Here is an 8,609-nt window from a genome sequence, read left to right as displayed (position 1 = left end):
GAGAGAGAGAGAGAGAGAGAGAGAGAGAGAGAGAGAGAGAGAAAGGGAGAAAGAGAGGGGGGATGCTAGTACGTGTGAGACACTATTACCTGCTTCTTGCTGTTATGTAGTACTCTTGTAATGATGTGACATCGCGCCAGAACGCGACCGTCGCTTTCTCGTGCGACAATCACGTTCTCGCTTTACCTACGAACAGGACAAAGATTAGGGCGATTCGAGGTGTTCGAGCGACGCCAGGAGATGTATTTATAACGAGAAACGTTAATTAGCCACTTAAAACTTAAGGGAACTAAAATCCGGAGAGTTAGCGGAGATCTTATCAGCACTTGTGTATGAATCGTGTTCGGTATATATGTGTGTATGTAAAGTATTCGAAATCCTCGCGCTACCTACAAGCAGGACAAAGATTAGGAGATTCTCAGGCGTTTCAGGAACGCCGAGGTAGAGGTATGTTTACGTGGGAGGAAGGAACATTGATCGACGACTCGCTTGAAGTGTTCGGGATCGGCGAAGTTAACTTTAAATGTGGGAGTTTATTCGGAACATTTGGATATATTAAGTATGTATCGTACTCGATGTATGTGTGCATATGCGTACGTGCGTATGTGCGTGTGAATGTGTGTATGTGTTTGAAAGAGAGTGAGAGAGATGTTGAGATATTTAAAGCGTAAATCCATATTTAAAGGAAACTTTTACGTAACGCGCGCGAATTTATATACACAATATACAGGGTGTCCCAGATTCGTCTCTGCAATGTTCATGGAAACGTAGGATGGATTGAAGTATAGCTCAATCATTATTGCGATTTTCGCAAAACGATATGGGACGTTCAATCCGTTCTATGTTCCCACGAAAGTTGCTGGGACGAATCTGAGACATCCTGTATAATATATACATATACATTTCGATAAACTCTCTCAGAAATGAGTCGGCCCCGAAATCCGCGGTTTGAATGTGTATCTGGATTCAGAGGACGGGACTCGCGGATTCGGGATCGATTGATCTCAGTGTCGAATTCAGGGATTCGAAGAGTGGATTCGCGGTCGAAGCAAATCTTTCCGGGGTTGATCTCGTTTCGCCTGTGTGAATCGTCAAAAAACGCGACAGCGAACGCTTCGAGGAGCGTTTTGTCTCTTCTTTTTTGTTCTTTCCGATTTCCCCGTTAATTTCATTTCGCAGTCCATCCCGCCGCACGATATAATTTCCGCCCTCGTCGTTTCGCTTCTGTCTACACTGCGCGTTTATCTTTTTATCAATTATTCCCTTTACGCAGCGATATGCACACACACGCTGTTGAATATTAATCGGCAATTTTCCGTATGCGGGCCATAAATATTTATGATTTTTCCCGCTCGAGATGGCGATGCGCTTAATGGTCCATTAAGCGTTATGCGAGATAAGGCGAGATCGCGTCCACGACGGGTGTCTCTTTCCGCGCAGGACGCTGAACGACGGGGAGAATATCAGGGGCGAGTTTTATTTTTCAGCCTTTAAGAGGCCCATGTGCACACATAGCTGTGTACGCTTACTTTGGATCCACTGCAAATGTTTTATATTGACAAAGTGATGATTGCGTTGATACAATACTATCGACCCATCCCAGCTAGAGTTACATCCTTCGTCTCAAATCGTGCAACAGCGATTTTTCCGCTGAGGAAACCAATATGGCGATCGTGTGCAGAGTAGAACCGCTGACGCTCAAGATTGTGTGAAGTTTCTCAGGAAAAGAGGTGAGCAAATCTTATTTTCTCAATTTTTCATCGATGTCGTTTTAACCATACAACACTACACTTCTTTTCAGTCCCTACAAGTTTCAATATCTGTATTTAAAGACCAAAAATAACAAGAATTGGGTACTACGGTTTTATTAGTGTTTGGTGCTCTTTTATTTTACATTTATGGTTATGAGATTTATTAAATTCTGTAGCTAAAGCGCACAAACGCGGATGTACAAGATGTTGCATCAACATACAGTATGGCGAATAAAACTATTTGCAACATTGTTTTGGATTTGTTTTAATGGTAAAAATGAGTGTAATTTGGTTTGCAAACGAGTATATCGCCAAGTCCGAGCTGTGTTCGGGCATGCACATCTGCCAGTAAAGCGAGTAAGCAACATATGGACCAATATGTTGATGCAACACCACACGGAAAAAGAATTCCAGTTTGTGTAATTGAATGGAGATCAGACGAAAAACTCGCTGACTAAAATAATATATCTGTTACCGAAAACATTTGTTTGAATATTCAACTACATTGAAACTCGGTTGAGGTGGAAATAATTGGATGAGTAAAAAACTACAGAAATCTTCCGAGCATTTCATCTGATTGATCAACCAGATAATGGAAAATTCAGTTACATTAACGAGGTTTTTTCTTCCGCGCGCACATACATAATTATGTACATCCAGAAAACTGTACAATTTGACGATCAATTTTATTCGAACTACAAAACTCTTCATCAGTAATGTCTCTTAAAGTTATTTTGCAAAAACAATTTTCTTACTCGAACGGGATCGATCCATGGGCTTCGAAAGATTAAATGGGACGCGCGAAATTTTCCAGCGTGTCGAGATACGTTTATATGCATTAGTGGAAAAGGAGGTTAGATAGAATATTCGAACAAGATTAGTCAATAATCAATAATGTCATGGATCGACGCGATCCGCATGACAGAACTCATCGTTGAACAATCGCGCTTAACTAAATGTATGCCGCTGAATTTCTACGTTTAGCATGTAAAAAAGCCCGTGAGAGCAACATTAGGTGTATTAAATAACGAGAGAGAGAGAAGGAGAGAAAGGAAGAGAGAGGCTGCTTTGGGATGATACAGTTAATTAAGTGTTAATTTGGAATAACAAACACACATATCATCGTTACCATATTGCTACATGTACTCCAATGAGAAAAGTCCTCGAAAGATCGCGCGAATAATTTATTTATTTAGGAGAGATATTGAAGGAAAAAATAATAAGAAATACCAGAAATACTCAGGATACTTATGCACGCGAATGCAGATGTAATCGAAACGCAAACTCCTCATTTTCACTTCAAACATTGCCTCAAAATTTCAGAAACGTTCTCAAATTATATCGAGGAGTTCCACGTTAATAACTGTTCAGTCCGTGAAATTCGCTTCTCGCGTTATTACCGTTAACGAGGAATCGCTCGAGCGCTTTGCAAATAGAAGACAAATAAAAATCGAGAGGGGAAAATTGCGAGGATGGAAATCTGTTAGCACGATATATAGCAGAGCGAAACAAAGCTGAAAAAAAGGCAAAACAGCGACGAAGCGAGCGACCGCGAGACTTTCGCAAATCTTTCTCGAGGGACTTTCGATCGGGGTATTTGCATACGCGCGCGCAGCATGCATATGCATATCGCGCGCTGTTCGATAGCGAGAGATAAACACGGGGAGAGGGGTTGTTATCGAATCGGGAGAGACGCGGTCAGCGACAGCTATCCCCGACGTATTAAATGTGCCATGTTCTCCAAGTGCTATATACCTCGTAACAGGTATTTCTCTCTACGTAAAAATCGCGTAGACGCGCACGTAAACGCGAATCACACCGACCGTGAATCAGTGATAACCATCATTTCCTTCCTCGGGGAAATCGTCGAGTGCCGTTTCTCCGATTCCGCGTAGATTAAAAGAATCCGTATCGAAGATCGTCAAGTGCTCTCTGAACCGTAATGCGTTCCGCGCAAAATTCTTCTCACTGGAACACAGAACTATATATAGACACAGAACTGTATATAGGAAAAGCAAATTCCAGAGACACCTCGATTCGACGTTACCTAATTCAAATCGATCGGTGCGACTCGGCATAGCTTCAAAGTAGATTAACAAACAGAGGGGAGAAAGAAAGCGCCAAGGAGAGAGGGAGAGACAAACAAGCCGTCATTGTTACGAAACTGTAAGGATCGCCTAGTACTCGTGTTAAGGTAACTGTACGACTTTTAGTTCGATGAGTCGCGCAAAGACTTGAAAATAATTCCGGGAACGAGAAGTGAGATCCTGCTATTACGTTTGTCACGGAAGAAACTCAGAGAAGGTGTCCTCTCCGATCCTGACGTTAACAATAACAAATTCGTCGCGCTCGAAGACGACCCGTCGATTGTCGCGAGTCCCACCGTGTTTTGCAGTCGACTCTCGTTTGATTTTCATCCCGCGAACGTAATAAGAAGATCATCTGAGATTCGGTTGTTGTTCTCATATCACTAAGATCTAAACGTATAACGATATATACTATATTAAAGTACATATTATTAACAATGGCTGACAGCCCGAAATCAAAATGCAATATATAATGCGCGGCGGACATTGGAACGATGATGAAGGTCCCCTTCCTCGCACCGTGGATCCTTTTCAATGTTCGCCGATGTTAGTGCCCTCCCCGGCATTGTGTCCCCTCCCACCCTCTTTTCAACCTTTTTCTTCTGCTGTAATCAAAATGAGTGTAATTCATCAAAGTGTCTAATCAAACCTAAGACTAGTGTCCTTGATCATATTATTCACCAAGCTGGATACAGGCAAAAAACGCGGAACTTTAAAATCAAAATTTCTTCCAGTTTTACAAAATTAAAAAACGGAAACGCCATTTTATACCGTCTGATTTCAAACGATACGAATCAAAATTTTCGCCGGAAAGATGTATTTTTAGAAAATATTTTCTTTTCTTCTCAAAAAACAAAATAATCAAACACTCTTGCCTTACCGGCGTTTTAACACTAGAATGCTCGATTTCTGAATTTTTCTGATTTCTGAAGGAATCATTTTATCTGTTTTTAAATCTTTTACTATCACCATTTCTTGCGGTTCAAGAAAAAAATCTCTCGTAACTTTTAGTTATTTTTAAAATAGACACGTTCATGTTAACGATGTGTAAAACGATAATATACAAACTATTATTTGAGATTTTAGTTTTTTAATCCTGATTTTACTTATTTTTATTTTATTTTTGTCCTATTTTTAGTTTTAATTTGTAGTTTTTTAATGTCAATTTTATATTTTAATTTTTATGTGTTATTTTAATTATAGAAAGCAAATAATTGTGATGCATCTCACTGTAGAAAATTATAAGTCTGGAAAAATTATTAAAATTATTTCAATTTATAATATGTGAAATGTCTATATTTCCCAAATTGTTCTCAGTATGTTCAGAAGTCATTATTAATATGAGGTGCAAAAAATTTTTCAAATATTAGATTAGCAAGAAGTCTAAATGACTCTTGTGGACATCCAAATAAGGATTGTCGCTTCCGGGCATTCCAATGTTAAACATTATCCGAGCGGAAAGTCCCGATTGTCGGATAACATTTTTCTCGATCGCCGCGTCTCGTTGATGCAACGCAACAATATCGTTGAATCGACAGGGCGAGAGAGCCAATAATCAGCGGCATTATGCAGTGTTACGTTGTTGCCGTTGGCTTTGAGCGCTAATACTTGTTAGCGTGTAGCACCGCGCGCGTTGCCGGTGAAAAGATCAAAGAACTCATCAAAATGCGTGTAATTAATTTTACGGAAATATCGACAGCGGTGTTCCGTCTGCATCCAGCATATTTAAACCTCCTCTCCGCGTTGTGTGTGACTGTTAGAATAAAGCTTTCGACGTGCGTGTATTTTACCTCCCGCTATACATATGCCGTGTACATAAAGAACATAAGGAGGTTATTTGAGACATTTTGTCAGGAGATATCGAACTCGATTTCTCGCGTTACTGTAATTCCACGATCTCTCGCGGAGCACCCGCTGAAGCGAAACATTTCTTCAACGTTTCTTCCCGATCGCACTGAGAAACAAAGAAAGATATTCGACAGTTTATTTGGAGGGACGTAAAGTTTATTTGTGTGAAGTAGACTTTATTTCTACTCGAAGATTAAATCCATATCGTGAAAGTTTGCAGGGTATCTCCGATAAAATCTAGAAAGGTATTTTTTCTATCTTTTTGTTTTACTTCTTCTTTAAATATAGGCGTGAAATCTGCTCCGCGCAGATTTCCCGAGCAGAGAGATACATTTCCGAATTTCCCCGAAGAATTTTTCGGGAAAAGTTTCCGCGTCATCGTTCTCCACGTTCGAGCAATCTTTCCCGGGTGGAAGCTTTGAGATATCCCGCGTGTAGATCGCAGGATACATTTTTCGGCACTTTGGAGTCTCTAAATATCCAATGTCTTGTGAAAACCTTTGTATCTATTTATCCGTTTTGCGACGCAATTTGTGTAAAGATATTTGTAGTCTTGTACTCGTGTCCAAACCGCGAATTATATATATACATATATGCGACCAAAGCAAAAGAGCGGGAGAGAAGAAGAGAAACTAATCTATAGATCTATCGAATTAATCTATAGACGACGACGACGACGACGACGACGACGACGACGACGACGACGACGACGACAGCAACGACGACAACTTGAATTGAAGACTATGAAATCCAAGAAAGTCTAAACGCCAACGACAGTTATTTCTGTTATACGTGTTGCGAGATCATTATTACGGCACGACCGGTGAACGACTCGTGTCGTAATTATCGCGATATTGCTTGTTATAATTATGAATTCTGCCGTAATTGAATTATGCTTTAATCGAGTTTCACGATAACCGAATTCTCGGCCGTGATTGAAATTTATTGCAGTTAAATTGCGTTGGGCGTGCACGAGCTGTGCACGTGAAATAACGACGTACGCGCAAGTTCATTGTGCGTGAGAATAACTTACAAGATAGATGAGTTTCCCATGCTGGGATTTTTCCGCAAACGAAACAACGATTGGCGCGCAGACCGTTCTGATCTTACGATCTTCAATTCTCTTATCACCTGTATCGATAATCGGACTGGTCATTATGATATTTATAGTTCGTTCTCGTCGCACGATTTTCCGCACGACGTCACTCGCGCGAATCCGCATCAGGCTCGACGAACCAAGTTATTATTGACCTGCTCTGCAATTAACAAAATATAATCTCATCTTTAGCGGAATCCTCTCAATTAGTCTCAAGAGGATTCTCCTAAAACCAAGAAAGAAATATTCTAAAAGTTTGCAAGGTTTTTTTGGATCCCGTATTCTAAGCGAAAACTTTCATCGAAAGAGTATTCCCTTTCTGATGAAGTGAGCTACGAATCTGAAATCTGATCAGATATTATTCCAACTTCTTTTCTGTTCAAAAGAAGTATGTTTACCTCTTTAGAATCTACAAGTAACATTTTATACGTTTTCTTTATCATTTAAAAAGGTTAAGTGGAACTTTAGTTTTGTGCGTGTATTAAACATATATTAGTCCTCCAAAATATAAAGATGTTGGAAAGTACAGGTTGAAAGTAGGAAAGTAGAAAGTAGCTGGAATTTCAACTCGAGTCTGAAAGGAGATACAAGAAGTGTTTTAAATATCCACAATAAGCAAAATGCCCTCTTATTAGAAGAAATTCCTATTAAAGACAAGATTTACAGATAAAAACGAAATTCTTCCACAACTTTAAGAATATTATGTTTAATATATATATTTCTCTTTATTTTAAAAGGATCCTTAAAGTATCTCTACTGATAACATATTTTCTTCAATCTCAATTCTTTCATTTAAATAGAATAAACACAATGTTTTCAGAAAAAATAACAGTTCTAGGAAAATGTGTTATTTACTCATTTGAAAGAAATGTTTTTACTCAACATAAAAATATGTAAATCATACAAATAAATATGTTATCAGTTGAACAAATATTTTGTGTTTTTTAAATATTACTATATTTTATGTTTCTCTCAGAGTGTAAAAAAATTCCATAGAAGAATGAGATTATATTGTTGGGAGTGTGTCCGGTAACGCATCTAATCATGCAAAATACCAAGATTATTTTAATCCACTATGATTACAAAAAAACCAATGGAAAGGTATTTGAAGGAGGTGATCAGCAGAAATAAAAGAAGAAACGAAAGAGGTGACGTCGCGCGCTTGATATCTTTCGAGCAGAGCTTCCGTCGCATGACGACGGTATTGCTCCGATTGGAAAGATATCACGCGTATCGACGAGAGAGAATCGCGCGATGCGAGCGAGTCGCTCTCCACGATATCGCGCTGTTGTGACGGGGAGGTCTCGCCGGGCGATCAGCTCGACGTGGCTGATATTTTTTAACGCAACGGCGAACTTTCTTAGACCAATTACCGTGTAACGTGTATAAGACGGACTTACTTAAGGTACATATTTACCGTATAACGCTAAAGTGGAAAAAAAAAAATAAAAAACAAACCGTATGTGTAGCGACGGAGTAAAGCTATACTCGATATGCAATGTCTCTGAATTGAAGAATAATAGCAAGCGTGCTCGCCTTTTCGACAAAACTAGGAGAGTGCCAAATAGATTTTGAAAGTTTATACGCGTATGTGTGTGCGTAGGTACGTGTGCTTGTTGTATGCCTATGTGTGTGTGTGTGCGTGTGCGAAAATGTGCACGAATGAATGCGTACGGCTGTGCGCGTTTGCGTATTGCGTTTCTGTCACGTTTTTACAGCGTGCTGGGTGTAATTTTATGAGAAAAAAAGACGGGAGAGAAAGAGAGAGAGAGAGAGAGAGAGAGAGAGAGAGAGAGAGAGAGAGAGAGAGAGAGAGAGAGAAAGAGA

This window comes from Odontomachus brunneus, unplaced genomic scaffold (genome assembly GCF_010583005.1).
Source record: "Odontomachus brunneus isolate Ranch 3 - 2012 unplaced genomic scaffold, Obru_v1 Obru_scaffold_193, whole genome shotgun sequence".
NCBI lineage: Eukaryota > Metazoa > Arthropoda > Insecta > Hymenoptera > Formicidae > Odontomachus > Odontomachus brunneus.
This window is presented reverse-complemented; position numbering follows the sequence as displayed.